This window comes from Thermobia domestica, chromosome 10, assembly GCF_964235325.1.
Source record: "Thermobia domestica chromosome 10, izTheDome1.hap1.1, whole genome shotgun sequence".
NCBI classification, from domain to species: Eukaryota; Metazoa; Arthropoda; class Insecta; order Zygentoma; family Lepismatidae; genus Thermobia; species Thermobia domestica.
The window spans coordinates 26,761,123-26,777,687 of record NC_137463.1 but is presented as its reverse complement, the minus strand read 5'-3'; the positions used below and the strand labels follow the sequence as shown (position 1 = coordinate 26,777,687).

General features: G+C 36.6%; 1 protein-coding gene across 1 annotated transcript in view; it reads right to left on the bottom strand.

The window, feature by feature from the left end:
- Positions 1–16,565, bottom strand: part of LOC145662383 (uncharacterized) — a 302,785-nt gene that overhangs the window by 84,348 nt on the left and 201,872 nt on the right. The window lies entirely within an intron of this gene.

Here is a 16,565-nt window from a genome sequence, read left to right as displayed (position 1 = left end):
GATGTTTATGGTGCTAAAAACGCATATCATTCGTTCCCGATAATAACTGATAGTTTTCAATAGCAGCATACTTCTGGAACATATTACTCCATTGAGGTATATTCATTTATGTATTCTAAAAAATATTGTTAAGTAGCGGACACACATACTAGCTGTAACATAAATATAAAATTTTACGAGTATTGGAGATCCATTCATACAGCACAGGTTGAAACTATTAATAGAATATTTTAACGAATACTCGTTCATTCAAATTACCATTCATAATGTGGGCTCATGCACCAGTGGAGCTAACCATTTATCCACGAGCAAGCTCATTCATCCCACTAATTATTTGAATAATTCATTAATTCCTTCTAATACGAGGAGTGTTGGGAAAGTCATGTCTAATTACCTCTATTTTCTTTTTTAAATGAATGAAGGCAACCTGGCCATAAAGGACAAGCATATTTAAGAAGGTGGACAAGATTTCAAGGGAAAATGTCAAGTGATCGGGTCACCAAAGCCTCCACAAATGCACAAGTTGAGTAAAACCCCAAAAAACACTAATTTAGAACAGAGACATGTGATTCGCTTTTTCTTATGTAAGGGCGTCCGTGTTAATGAAATTCATCAAAACTTGGTGGAAGTATATGGTGATGATGTATTATCGCATCGACAGGTAACACGATGGGTAAGCTCGTATACGTGTGATGAAACAAACGTCGAAGATGAGCCTAGGCGTGGTTGACTAAAAACAGCACTTCACCTTCAGGGGGTTGTGGAAATTGTGCAAAAATTGGTAATGTCCGATTGACGAAAAAAGATTAGAGAAATAGCGGTGGAAGTAAGAATTGATATTCCTAGTGTTTGGGATATTCTACACCAACACCTTCGACTCACAAAGGTCTGTTCCAGATAGATTTCTCATAATTTGAACGTTTTTCTAAAGCGAATTCGGGTGCAAACGTGTCAGGAAATTTTGGATTTATGGAAGGAGATAACTACTTCTACCAGCATGTAGCGACAGGGGATGAAACACAGGGTCACTGGTATAACCCAAAATCTAAACAACAGTCAATGCAGTGGAAGCATCAGGGGCCATTAACTCAAAAAAAAAAAAAAAAAATCATGGCAAAGAAATCGGCTGGCAAGGTTATGGTAACTGTTTTCTGGGACAGGGAAGGAATTTTTTTGCTTGAAGCTATACCAAAGGGACATACCATCACAGGAACTACTTAGGAAAAAAACTGAAGATTTACGCCGAGCAGATCAGAATAAACGATGCGGAGATGCAAATCGTCGAATTTTACTTCTTCATAACAATGTGTCTGCACACACATCCATTTTGCGCAGGCTACTATCACAGAACAGGAAATACATTTTTCACCCACCCTACAGTCCTGATCTAGCCCCAAGTGATTTGTTTCGTCATTTGAAAAAAATACCTCAGGGGTCAGTGATTTTCAAGAAACAAGCAGGTAATGGATGCTGTGATTCAGATCTTTAACTCCAAGGAGAAATCTTTTTATGTTTAAGGAAATAGTAGTCATTTGGAACAAAATAGAGACTATGTGTAGAACTGGAAGGTGATTACATTGAAAAAATAATTACGGTTTCTTTTAACTCATTGGTTTTCTTGTTAGCCCGCCATAGAGATCACTTTCCCAACACTCTTCATAAATATTCATTCGTTCACAACAAGAATTATTAGAACAATTCATTCGTTCGTGGCGAAAATTATTAGAACAATTCATTCGCTAATGACGAAAATTATTCGAAAAATTCATTCATTTTCGACGAAGATTATTCGAACAATTCATTTGTTCACGACAAGAATTATTAGAACAATTCGTTCGTTCATGACAATTTTTTTTTTATAATAATTCGTTCGCTAATGAAAAGAATTATTAGAACAATTCATTAATTCATAACAAGAATTATTTGAACAATTCACTTGTTCATGACAATTATTCGAACAATTCATTTGTTCATAACAAGAATTGTTTGAACAATCCATTTGTTCATGACGAATTATTCGAACAATTCATTCGTTCATGAGAAGAATTATTCGAACAATTCATTCGTTCATGAGAAGAATTATTCGAACAATTCATTCGTTCATGAGATTATTCAAACAATTCATTCGTTTACGACAAGGATTATTTGAACAATTCATTCATTCACGAATTCGAACAATTCGTTCATTCATGATAAGAATAAGTCGAACAATGTATTCGTTCCTTCTAATATTATCTCTTGTAACATATTCTATTGTGTGAAAGATATGTTTGTTATGTAAAATGGTTATCAAATGAAGAAGTCCCGAACTGTTTAATGAATCCTGTAAACTTTACAAATCTTCTTGAAAAAACAGATTTATTGACATACGTTTTCTGCACGTATGATCAGCTTATAACCAATGACCTATTTCGCAAAAAAAAAAAAAAAAAAAAAAAAAAAAAAAAAAAAAAACATGAAGAGAAAGAAACCTCAGATTTTCTCCTCAAACATTGATTTGTGGTTACAAACACTTCTTCTCTGAAATTAAATAATGAAAGAAGGAATCACTTATCATTTCACCACTAACTCAATTAATTTTGTTTTCATACAAAGACACTACATGAGAACATTGACTTAAAAGGAAGGGGAAAAAAATATTAATGGTATTTTCTTGTTATGCCGCATGACTGTCCAAATTGCGATGGATGGTAAGTGAAAGACGTTGGATTAAGTAGAACACGCAACTTATTATATATGTGGCTTCCAAATGCATTCACTACTAATTTATTGTCGTATTCTTCCTGAATTGGTTCCCAATGAAAGGGAAAAAGTATGAATGTTGTGCTATGTAATTCTGAAAGTGATATGTTTTCATTTTGTAGTTAGAAGCCCCCCCTTACTCCCGATCCAAGAATTTTTGTTTCTTTCAGGTTGTTTTTTTTTTTCACCATAGATGTGAGCCTACACACTGTGTGGGGACAATAAACTCGCAACAACCGATCATTGCTCCAATTTAGGCAGGCCGCATATTGACTATGGGACAGGACAGGGCAGCCGAGCTGAGGTACAGGTACGGTGAGAGTAAAACGAAGTGTCGTACCGCATAACACGTCACAGTCTTCGTACCCTTTCCTGTCCCCCTCTGCCTCTGCTTGGCTAGCCTGCCCCTGTTCAAACGCGACTGGTCTCCTCTGATTCTCTATTTGCTCGTTAAGATGTAATTTCAAGAACAATATTTTAGATTTCCAAAACTACACCACTGTTAAGGATGGTAAAAAATACTATTGAACGAACAAGACCTTCCGTCCTTCGTCTATTGACAAGTGTCATTGCAAAAACGTTCATACAGTACAGAGTGTTTGGAGTAGATTTAACAGTTGGTTTTATTGCATATAGATACGAGTTGTCGACAGGTATTGCTAGCGTTTCTCACATATTACTTCTCTTTGATTTCAGATGTAAGTCTTGGCGTGGGAGACCCTGGTTCGATCCCCGGTGGGAGCTCATGTAGTTCGGATTCCACATTAATCAGTAGGTCCACGTCTCATATAGCTCACTGTTGAACGCTAAACTAAAATCAACACAACTCAAACAGAACTGCAATGGCCAAGTTGAAGCTACCAGAATATTGGAAAAGATTTACCTGTATCATGGTGATTCGCGCCGGCCAACCAAATTCTGCAATTAAAATAGCTGCTCAGTGCTCCTTGAACATTGTGCAAGTAACACGAAGTGAAATGCAGAAATGCAAGGGTGACTTCGCTCCTTGTCATACTGCTGGGAAGACACTGGAATGGTTGCGTGACAATTTCTACGACTTCACCAGTCCCGACATCTGGCCCCTTAACTCCACTGATTGGAATCCAACACCGCACTGCCTGTAACACAAAGACCCAGCTCATTGGCAGGATTCAGGTGGCATTTGCAGCTCTCCTTTGGGGCACCATGAAGTCTGCATGCTCCAGATTTAGGAGTTGCCTTAAAGCAGTTATTGCAGCAAAGGGTGTAGTGATTTTGCTTTCTCTTGTTTTTCTTCTATTGTACGATTTCCATGAGTTCAATAGAATTTGCTGTGAGGGTGATATTTCCGGTTCTTTTCTATCACCCAAAAATGTCAAATTTATCCCGAACACCCTGTATATGGATCCAGCGTTAGTGTTGCCGAAGAGCTCGTTTCATTCTCGTGCCGAAAACAAGAAAAAACACCTTATAATTCGAGACGAGACGAGAAATTTCTGGAATCACGTAGGCAACACTAATTCACCCAAGTCTTAGAACGCAAACACTGTTTTAGTATTTCTTGGTTCACAGTAAAAAAAAAAAAAAAAAATAAAATAAATAAATAAATAAATAAAAAAATAAAAAAAAATAAAAAAAAGTGATTGTTGTACGAAGATGTTGAGGAGCATTTATCAAAGTTTAAAGATATGTAAGTCAATATTCTTCAACAATGAATATGGTTTAAATGTTGTTATATCACACTCTTCATGAACTTATCGCGACGCGGAAGGATTGTGGTAACTTGTAGGAAATGTAATCAGCCATCATTACTCCCATAGGAATATATAGGGAGGCGATTGTTGATTCTCCATGGGATCAACAAGATGGGTCACCTACATCAAGGAAGTCAATTCCTAACTCTTACTTCTGCAGACTGTCTAAAATTGATGATATAATCCATCAAATAGTTCTTGAGATAATGTCTCTCCCGGATGGACACATAGATAGGCGGAGTAAATCTATAAAGGAGCTTTCGGTAAACCAAACATTTTATCATTTGCAACCAAACTTCTACATTTTCGAATAAAATTATATATTAACGTGGTTTTTATCGTGTCTAGTTTCCTCTTATGAAGAGAAATTTAAAAGTAACAAGTTAAATTTTCCGCAAAATTGCAAGAAAAATCGTTATTTTCTAATTCTAACAACACTAGAACCGACTTTCAAATATGGTGTTACCAATATACTCAAATCAAAAATTGATAGGATTAGGAATTACAATTCTGGTCTTTTGGCATTCATGACATGTTAGCCCGTCACACATATGAGGAATGACGTCTCTTGGCTATCATACTACCCGGGGATTGAAGAGGAAGCAAGGAGCCTGGGACTATTACGTTAGGTATAATCCGGGCATTTGCCTGTTGCAAATTAGGAAAACCCAGGAAAAACCCTCACTCAGGATGGCCGGCCTGAAAAAGCTGTTACAATTTTCGACTGAGTGTCTCCACCGGGAATCGAACCCAGGATCGCTTGCACCAAAAGCGAGAGTGTTAGCGACTACGCTACGCGGGGCCACAATTCAGAATTTGAAATGTTATAATGACGATTTTAAAACCGTTTGCCCTGAATTCATATCTTGTTAAATGCATCCTTACCAGTGAAGTTCATGTGAGTATGGAGACCTAACCATAATTACAATTTTACATGCTGACTAACCACGAAGAAAAGTAACGAATAAAAGAAAAACGTGTCTCCGTACTCTTCTGGTAAAAACAATGGCGCTATTAAAAATTCACTCAAGTGCCACGAAAATAGGAAAAATACAAATCAACTGCCAATCAACATCAAAAGGTATTTTGCAATGTTTTATTACATAAAGAAGGCGAGATATTGCTTGTATTGGCAGCTGTCACAGCATGGATCCGCTCAACCTCTCGGATCAGTAATTGTTTCATAGAACTGAAAAGACCATTTAAAAGAACTTAAGCGAAATTTTAATTTATCCACATATAAAGAATATATTTTTCTTAAGTTCACGAGGAAAACAAAATGTTCTATTACAAAATGTTTACTGCATTTCTACTTACTCAGATGAAGAAAGAAAGAAAAAAAAGTCTTTCTTCTGATGTAAGGGTTCTGTTCGGTGAAAGTCGTCAACTACGAAAGAAATTGTATTTAGCCAGTCACTACCTTTGAATATTTACTTCGTCACACTCTACATGGCCTTCCAAGCGTTAAATCCTTCTTTCAGCAGCCACCACAAGAACTGTCGTTTTCGCAAACGTATAAAACTCTCTACGTAACAAATATCCTCTACGTAAGTTTATACTAACTTTTTTTTTCTCTCTCTCTCCCCCAAAAAGCAATTTTGATACAATAGACGGAAACTGACCTATCACGTTATCACAACTTCTATTTTGCCTATCATGTTATCACAGCTTATACAGGGTATTTCAAAATGAATATAGGAGTGTTAAGGCTTCGTAGTATTTATTACATTTAACGTACAATTATAAATAATACACAGATAAAATAGCAACAGTATTTGCTACCAGTGTTCAATGTGACCACCATTCGTCACACGGCACACATCGAGTCGATAGGCGAGTTCTTCCCAAACCTTGGTCAGTGTGTTTTGAATAATTGTTGCAACAACTGCTTCAGTCCCTTTTCTTGGTAGCGGAGGCACACACACATGATGTTTTATGAATCCCCAAAGGTAAAAATCGCATGGCGTTGGATCTTGTAAACGTGGAGGAGTGATCTGGTCAATTCAAAACTTATCCAGTGACGGGAAGCATGCTATCACGCATCTTGTCTGTGGTTTATCACTCACATGAGATAGGTTACCTTCGAACGACACTATGATCTTTCTAAATAAATAAATAAATAAATAAATAAATAAAATTTAAAAAGTAATTAACTGTTGTTCCTGAGTTACGTGTAAATGAAAATGAAATAAAATCCTCTCAGTTTAACGTCCCACAATTATGTCGTTTAGACTAAGGGAAACAATGATTAAGGCAAAGGAATTATAGAAGAGCTGGTGGAATGAGAATGTGGGAAGAAACGGTAGTAAAAACCCACGGACACGATATTGTTTACCATAAAAACACTAGCTGCAGAGCGAACCAGGGAGCATACGCACCACATTTAAGCACTCTACCACTAAGCACCGTGACCCTCCTTGATGGACGTGTATATTATGCTTAGTATTTCAACTTCTGCTTTCTTCTAGTACCTGAACTAGGGCTCTAAAAAAAAGTTTTAGCCATTTGTATTTTTATCCTATGTACAGGAAAACAAAGCAACTTATCCCTTTCCGGATCCGGGGTTTTTGGGGGTATTTTTTAGACTTTCAGTCAAGCAGCTACTGCATCGTCACTATTTATCCTAGGATCATGGTTCATACCTCATTCTCTTCAGAATGGAGCTGGCTTTCAAATGGTACCACTTGCATGCCCATACCATATACCAGGAGAGGGAAAAGTGATGTCAAAGGGAAAATTTCGAGGGATTTTTTTTCACACTTTGGGCCCCTCTGGAACGGCCCTGTGTGAACGTAGAGATCTCAAAAAAAAAAAAAAAAACTGATAAATAGTACTTGGTATACTGAATGTGTGTGCCAAATTTCAAGTACCTATCTTGAATACTAAGGGCGGGAGAAATTTTATCAAGAATTCCCACCATGCCCCAAATTACTGTAAAACACCATGATCTCAGGTAAAAAATTTCCTGAGACATCCCTAATTACCCTAGGGTCATGTTTCGCCCATTATTCTCTTCAGAATAGAACTGCCTTTCAGGCGATATGACTCACGTGTCTCCATCATGTATCTAAGGCGGGAGAATCCCGAAAAAAGGGATTTTTTGGATCTATATATACTTTTTTCAAATTTTAGCCCCTCTGGACCCCCCCTGTTTTAACGCAGAGATCTGAAAAAATCTGATAAATACTACTAGGTGGGCTGAATGTTTATGCACAATTCCAATTTTCCAGGTGCAAAAATAAGCCCGCCAAAAAAATATATACCGACAATGTCCCATATTCCCGTATACAGAGGGAAATTTTTAAACATTCCCTGAGACATTTACCACCACATTTAAGCACTCTACCACTAAGCACCGTGACCCTCCTTGATGTACGTGTATATTATGCATAGTATTTCAACTTCTGCTTTCTTGTAGTACCTGAACTAGGGCTCTAAAAAAAAAAAAATGTTTTAGCCATTTCTATTTTTATCCTATGTACAGGGAAACAAAGCCAATTATGCAATTTGGTCCCATTTCCTGGTATGAAAGGGAAATAACAATGATTGACACTATAGTTAGAAGACGAGCTCGAGCTCTTCCCTTGTGAAGTTTGTCAGCCAATGAACAATTTCGTTGCCAAAAACAAGGACAGATGCAGTCGTCCTGTTAATTCAAAAAGAACATTAAGAGGGAAAGAGGATGTAAATAAAAGGCCAATGCTCTACAGATGAAAAAGAAAAAAAAATACAACATAAAAATATACCCGCTTGATGTTACGAGAAAATATTTGGTGTTGACTTTCATATAAGTCACGTACTTACAGGACCTTTCTTGAATTTTACGTGTTGTGTGCTCTTCTGGTCGACTGGCTAACACAAGTGGCTCCGGGTTCGATAATAATTCCTTCAGATATGATCAGTAATTCAAATTACCTGATTAGTAATTCAAATTCCGTGGTGTCTTATATGAGTTCTAAAAGGGAACGTTAAAACTCAAATAAATCCAAAGGGGCCGCGGTGGCTCAGTAGTAGAGCGTTCACCTTTGGTACATGGGGTCCCTGGTTGGATCCCAACTAGCATTAAGTGAGTTTCGTGGTAGAGAAACACAGTGTCCGTCGGCTTTCTCAGGGTTCTCCCATTTTCTCCCACTCTTTTCTTCATTCCGCCATTTCATTTATTTCTCATTATACCGTCTCCTTTAGCCTAGCCGGCATAACTGTGGGGCCATAAGATGTACACGCTAACCAAACAATAGTAACTGCAGAATGCTAACGAAATGTCCGGGGGGAAAAATCCCAAGAGATGCTAGTAACCAGGCGTATGAATGGGAAGAGACAGGGTGGGTCCTAGGGGTTTGGACCCTCCCCGAAATCCCGACTTTTCCATAAATTTATTCTAATTTTAAAGGTTATTTTACAAATTTTAGTATATTTATACTCATATTGAATTTAGACCCCCCCGAAATAAATTTCTGCATACAATGCCTGATAGTAACTACCCACTCTAGATTTCCCCCCTTTACTGTTAAACATTCATTCATATTTATATGAAATATAAACAAAAAACCTGAGTCATCTCTGAGAAAATTGTCCGAAAATATACTCAACATCAACAGCTAATTACCGTTTGGGAATATTCCCAGAGATATGACTTATGCCATAGTTTACAGGAGAGTCGCTAATGAAATACTGAAGTACAAAATATAAAGGAAATTGTTAAGAGCCATTTTCGAGAAAATAGAAAATGTATTTATTTTAATCCTCCAGTAAAAACTGTTCTTAAAATCTGGAGAATATACTCGTAAGTTTAAAATTTGATACAAATACGATGCACTGCGATGGAGGTATTGTAGCTGGTGATTGTACAGTCAGTGACAAAAGTTCTTTCCGTTTGATGAAATTAATTTCGTAAATAACATCAGAATGGAAGGACAATTTGAGCACAGTTTTCAATAAATTAAACATATTTTAATTTTCTGTACGCTCTAGCCATACAACCGTTATACATTTCAATTATATCACCGCTATCTCTAAGATAAATTTTACCAAACGGAAAGAATTTTTGTCGTTGACTGTACATACATTGGGACGAACGGACGAATACCAAACATATGTCCTTTAAAAACTACTATTTCGGTAGGCAGACGCCATGAAACGAAAAAAATCGCTTGAAATATCGAATTCGATTAGAGAGAGAGAGAGAGTAAGATATGCACCTATCTCTTTTCTTTGTATTTCTTTATGAACACTGAATAATGAGAGAAGTTTACTTCAATCCAATTGTGCCTACCGAAAAGTGATAGAGCATAATATATGCAAATACGCAAAATATTGCAGTTCGCAATCAAGTCCACTATAACTAACTAACTAACTGTATGGCTTATGGAACCCGGAGCTTCAATGCCGCGTTCACAAAAGCTCTCCTCCACTGACTTCTATCCTTACGCAACTGGATCCAGTTTCTACTTTGTGTTCCTATTTCTGCGAGATCCATCTTAATTGTCTTCTCATCTGCGCCCAGGTCTTCATAATGGTGTCGTTTCCCGATTGGACTTCCAGTTAAAACTTTGAAAGCGTTCCTACTTTCTTCCATCCTGGCTACATGACTTGCTCACCTGAGCCTTCTAGATTTAATGACTCTAACAATGTTTGGTAAACCGTATAAATTATGTAGTTCCTCGTTATGAAGTTTCCGCCATTCCCGTTCCTCTTGGGTTCGAATATTCGTCTCATGATCTTGTTCCATAATATTTTCAGTTTGCGATCTTTTCCTCAGAGTAAGCGAACATCTTTCTCAACAATACAGAACAACAGATATGATTATCCTTTTATATATATTGAAGCTTCAAATTCCTCGCCATAACGAATCCTCGACGGAATTCAAGTTCAGTATGTGTATCAAATATATCATTCCAAATTATTCTGCCCAATTATCTACCTATATAAAAGAAATCATCTGAAACTGTTTCTTCCTAGTTTTTTAAACACGTTTACACTCCCAAAATTATTACTACTAAGTATAAATCCATGAAAAAAACAAAAACAATAACCATTCTGAAGTGAGAGCAGTCGTGAAGAGGAAAAAGTATGCTAGTGTACATCCGATATTTCACAACAACATATTTATAGCACGAAAAATTCCAAAAAATATGTTCACTATAATATAAAAATGGGATTCTTTTGAGAAAGTCTCAGCACCTCCACCTACAAATTACGGAGCCCATCTTTCTACCTAGAAAGTTTAAAAACACAGCACATATTACTGTGTACGTATATATTATAAGAAGAAAGGGAGGTTGTTTTTCTTTCTTTTTTTTTTAAAAAAAAAGAATGTGGTATATTGTAGAAAAGCATGACAAGTTTGAACAAACTACTAATTTTACGCTATTTCAACGAAAATTGTACACTCTGCTTGTTGGAAGAACAAATGGAAACCATCACTTCTTCCAAAAGAAGGCTGGAAGTCAACAGATCGCACGAGAAGGTTGTTTGAATCTCTCACAGAGCTTTCTAGTGCATCTCTCTGCCACCCCCTTTTGTTCTTATTATTCATTCTAGTTTCCCTTTTGTTACAAAGAACAGAATAAACAGGAAATGAAGGCGTAAAAGAGAAGGTGTACACATACTACAACGAAAGAAAAAATATATATCCTTTGACCTCCGTTGTATTTGCCGTTAAAAACTCAAAATTGTCAACAAACCAGTATGTCTGCTACACGTGTCGGCTCATTGAGATCACAGCAAAATTAGACACACATACACACACACACACACACCACATTATCCCGTGCATTTATTTATACGCATTACTTTTACGCTTTGGGGTTTCGTCGTGCGTGGAACTTCCTCATTACAACCGCTTTACGGTTCATTCAGGGGTGCGGTGGCTCAGTGGTAGATCGTTCACCTACCTCTGGTGCCTGGGATCCTTGGCTCGATTCCAGCTCTCGCCAAGTGAAATTTGTGGTGGACAAACACTGTGTGCGTAGCTTACCTCGGGGTTCTCCCGTTTCCTCTCACTTTCTTCCATTTCCCATCATCACCGTCTCCTTCAGCCTACTCGGCATAATCGTGGGACATAAAACTCGAAGTTTCATTTTTGACGGTTTATTAAAAGAATCAGTTGCCAACCTCAGAGAACAAAATTACTGATTTCAATCTTTAAACTTATCATATATATATATATAGACCGGATGCAGGATTTTCTGAGGGGGTGCACCAATAACTATCTATACATTTGAATCAAATTTAACTTTTAAAAAAATGCCTTTAGGGATCTGTGATGTGTATGAGGAACTGAAACTATTGTGTTTAGCAAAACCGCTTTCTTTTAAGCCCGAAACGGAAACATGACTTGAAATTTTAGGTAAGTATTGCTACTTGCACTGCCAGTTTCTCACTTTAGATAGTGTATGTTCAGAACGAAGGGGGGGGGGGTTCATGTGCTCCGGTGCACCCCCTAAATCCGGCCATGTATATATATATATATATATATATATATATATATATATATATATATATATATATATATATATATATATATATATATATATATATATATATAATGTATGTATGTATGTATGTATGTATGTACTGTATATTCGTTATGCAAGTGATAATTTTCGAAACAACTATACTATAACTAATAATACCAATAATATATAAAATAAACTTATCTAGTCATCTTTAATTTCGAATTCCAAATCGACGTCATTGTCCTCATCATTTCTAAAATCTTTCTGAACAACAAAAAGATTTTCACCCCGCACTAAAGTAATTGAATTTAAAGAATGGATGCAAGGTTGCCATTTGCCAATTTTCAAATAGTTATCGATTTATTTTAGCGGGAAAAACCTCAGTGTGTGTTTCTGTTTTATATTATTTAAATAAAGTACATCTACAGTTTATTTGCACATTCAAAAACTGAAAAAAAAAGTGTATTCTGAAATTATCGTTTATTCATCTATTATTGCAAGAACATTATCGTATAAACCATTAAAGCGTAAATTATCGTATATCATGATAAATTATCGTATGGTTGACAAGCCTGAAAACACTACTCAAGTCAAACCACAAATATCTAATGTTTTTTTTTTATTATTATTACGAATGGAAATAAGCTGCGTGATGTGTGGTCAGCAGATCTGTAGCAGTGGGGCAACCACTTCATACACTAGATCACAAAATAAGTAAGATATTGTGGCAGTAAGAATCTCTCATTCAGTGCTCTGTAACGAATACCGCATTGGACTTTCTCCATCTCATTTCTTAAATTAAACGTCACGCTGCACTAATCTCTGAACTCTTTATTTATTAAATATGAACAGAATCGCTTGAGTAGTTTTCCAGACAAGTGAAATACACATAGTCGTAAAAAATCATTATTCATTTAATTTTTTTCTGTCAAAGACTGCTATTTACATCGTATTTATTATTACATTGCTATCCATATACATAAAATTAAAATCACTATGTTTGTAACTCTAAATCTCCTGAACCGCCTGACCGATCTCGATCAAATTTGTAACATGGATGAGGTTTGAGGCTGGGCTGGTTTTAGGTTATTCACTCTGATGGTAAAATTGAGGGTTGGAGGAGGGGGAGGGGGTTAAAAATAAATAAAACCATAAAATAAATAAAATAAAAATAAATAAAACCATAAAATAAATAAAATAAAAAATAATAAAACTTAATAACTCCTGAACCACTCGACCGATCTTGATCAAATTTTCAACATAGATGAGGTTCAGACCCGGGATCGTTTTTATGATTTAAATTTGACGGAGCAATGTAGGGGAGGAGAAGGAGGGGGGATATATAAAAATCAATTTATATAAGACTGAAAGTGACTATTTTTGTAACTTAATAACTCTTGAACTATCCGATCGATCTCAATTTGATTTTCAAGATAGATGAGGTTCGGATCTGGAAACACTTTTGTTAATTTCACTTTAACGGTAGATCCTAGGGGAGGGGCAAGGGAGGGGTACGTATGAATAAAAACTAATAAAACCTAATAACTTTAGAACCAACCAACCAATCTCGATCAAGTTGTCAACATATATCAGGGTTGGGCCTTGGGTGCTTTTTATCGTTTCACTTTGACGAGCCAATGTAACGGAGGGGGAGGGGAAGATATATGTAAAAAAAAAAAAATTAAAATAAAAATGACTGACTTTGTCGACCGATCTCTATCAAATTTTCAATATACATGAGTTTAGCGACAGGGATTACTTTAGGCTACTCACTTTGACGATGCAACGTAGGGGAGGGGGAGAGGGAGATAAATTTAAAAATGATCAAAAATGACCGATATTAGTGTTGAATCCACAGTTTTCGGGGTCGACGAGAGAAACAGTGACACTTCTGATGCCTTTTCAATCCAAGCTCAGCTCTGATAGTTGGGGAGGAAAGGGTACAATGCAGGGGAGGGAGATAAACATTCAAAAGTGATCGAAAATGACTAATATTAGTGTCGATTCCATAGTTTTAAGAGTAGCTGAGATTAACAGACAATTCTGATACCGTGTGCCGCAATAAGGAGGTGGGGGAGGGAGAGCTATATATAATAATGTCGAAAATGACCAATATTAGTGTCTAATCCATAGCTTTCGGGATCATTCAGATGAACAGTGACATTTCCTATCCGGTTTAAATCCAAAATCAGTCCCGCCACTTAGGGGAAGGGAAGAAAGAGATATATAAAAATGATCGAAAATGGCCACTATCAGTGTCGAATTTATAGTTTTCTGGGTCGCTTAGTTGGGCAGCGATACTTTCGATCCCGTTTAAATCCAAATTCAAACCCGCAACTTGGGGGAGGGGAAGAAGAGATATTTAAAAATAATTAAAAATGACCGATATTAGTGCTGAATCCACATTTTTCGGGGTCGCTGAGATGAGTGGTGACACGGTGACACTTCCGATATAGCCAAACCCAAATTATCACTTAACTTAGTATGATGTGCTTATTCTGAAGAAAATAAGAAAACTCGATTTAGGGGCCGTTCAAAAATTTTGTGGCCCCTTATCCAAAAACTAATTATTGGCCAAGATCGCAATCTTTTGATTTATTTTTTGTTTTCCTAAAAATTCTTGTTCGATTTTTTCTTTTCTTTCTCTTTTTTTCTTGAACATATGACTCAAAATTTGATCAATCAAAGCTCGGGAACCGAAAGTCTGCACAACATAATATTTAAAACGCCTATATCGCAGTCTACCATCATGCCAAGTTTGATTCTAGTCGGATGAGTTCGGTTGAAGTCGTAATAATGGACCCCCCAAAAAAGTCCGAAACAGAACTTGCCTCAAGACTAAATTACCTCTTTTGGATATTTTCCAGAAAAAATGAACCAAAGCAAAGCAGGTATTAGTTGCACAGAGGCATTTACCTTCAACAGTGTAATTAGCTATTGAAATGGAATGTAGGAATGTAATTGAAATACGTAGAAGTTGTCAACCAATTGTCGCGTTCACCGACACATCAGGGATTCTGTGCCTGCATAACATGATATAGGTGATGCATAAGGAATCACATGTTCCGCAGTATTATATAAGGGGGAGGGGAAGACAGTGTCACCCAACTCATGGCAAATACGTCTCTTTAAGATGTGTTCTCATCCAAACACACACACACACACACACAAAGAAAAAAAACTGTCAGAGAAGTCTCAGGCTGCAGAAAGGGCACTGTGTGGTGTAGTGAATTGATTCCAAACCTTTCTCACTGACGACACTCTTCACACGATATCGCAACACACTTATCAGATTTTTTTTTTATTAGCGGTAATATACGTTACAATAATATGAGACTATATAAATTTCTTTATAGTGCCTAAGTATGCCCAGTACATACCACTGAAGATATTTTGCAGCCTTAACTCATACAATTTATCTCCGAAATTAATTTTAACTTCTAGTTAAAGGTTTCATGCTAAAAACAACATGTCGTGCAAAGTCTAGAGGCCTTCTAACTAACTGTCTCTATGGCCTATGGAATCCGGAGGTTCAATGCCGCATTCACAAAAGTTCTTCACGGTCTTCTGTCCTTGGCCAACTGGATCTAGTTTCTATTTCGTATTCCTATTTCTGCGAGATCCATCTTAATTTGTTCTCTCATCTGCGTCTAGATCTTCCTAATGGTCGCTTTCGGATTGGATTTCCAGTTAAAACTTTGAAAGCGTTAATACTTTCTTCCATTCTGGTTACATGACCTGCCCACCTAAGCCTCCTAGACTTGATGACCCTAACTATGTTGGGTAAACCGTATAAATTATGTAGTTCCTCATTATGAAGTTTCCGCCATTCCCCATTCCCGTTCCTCTTGGGTCCGAATATTCGTCTCAGGATCATGTTCTCAAATACTTTCAGTCTGCGTTCTTCTCTCGGAGCAAGCCTCTTTATTATTATATAAGACGCCTTCTCAGTGGCGTATTTATTATTTTGTTTCAGGAAGGGCTTTGCTAACTTTCGAGGGGGGGACGGAACTTTGCCTGAAAATGTGAAATTCTGCAAGATATTTCATATACTTTACTATAGTAAGATTTCGGGGGGGCTTAAGCCCGGAAGCCCCCCCTAAATACGCCACTGCGCCTTCTAAAGACAAAATAATATATATATATATATATATATATATATATATATATATATATATATATATATATATATATATATATATATATATATATATATATATATATATATATATAATTCTAAATATTTCACAACACACCTCATAGGGCTACGGGAAAAATCAGTGTCGCGACACACCGGTTGGGAATCATTGTGAGCCCTATGGTGTCGTCCCACTTGCGACATTCCTATTAGCGACAGGAACTGTTAACTGTCCTATGAGCGACCGATTCGATCTGTTAACTGCTCTATGAATCACCGATTCGTTCATACTAAGGTAATGGAAGCAGACAAGGTTCTCTTTTCTTTAACTTGTTTCATGCTAATGCGATTTAGAACCTAACAAAATGTACTATGAAAAATTTCGCTCTACCTGAATTCAATACGTGAGACTACTCTCATTACACTAAGAATATTTTATACGTTTTTCCTAATATTATATTTTTGAATTACTTTCTATGAATACACTGACTATAT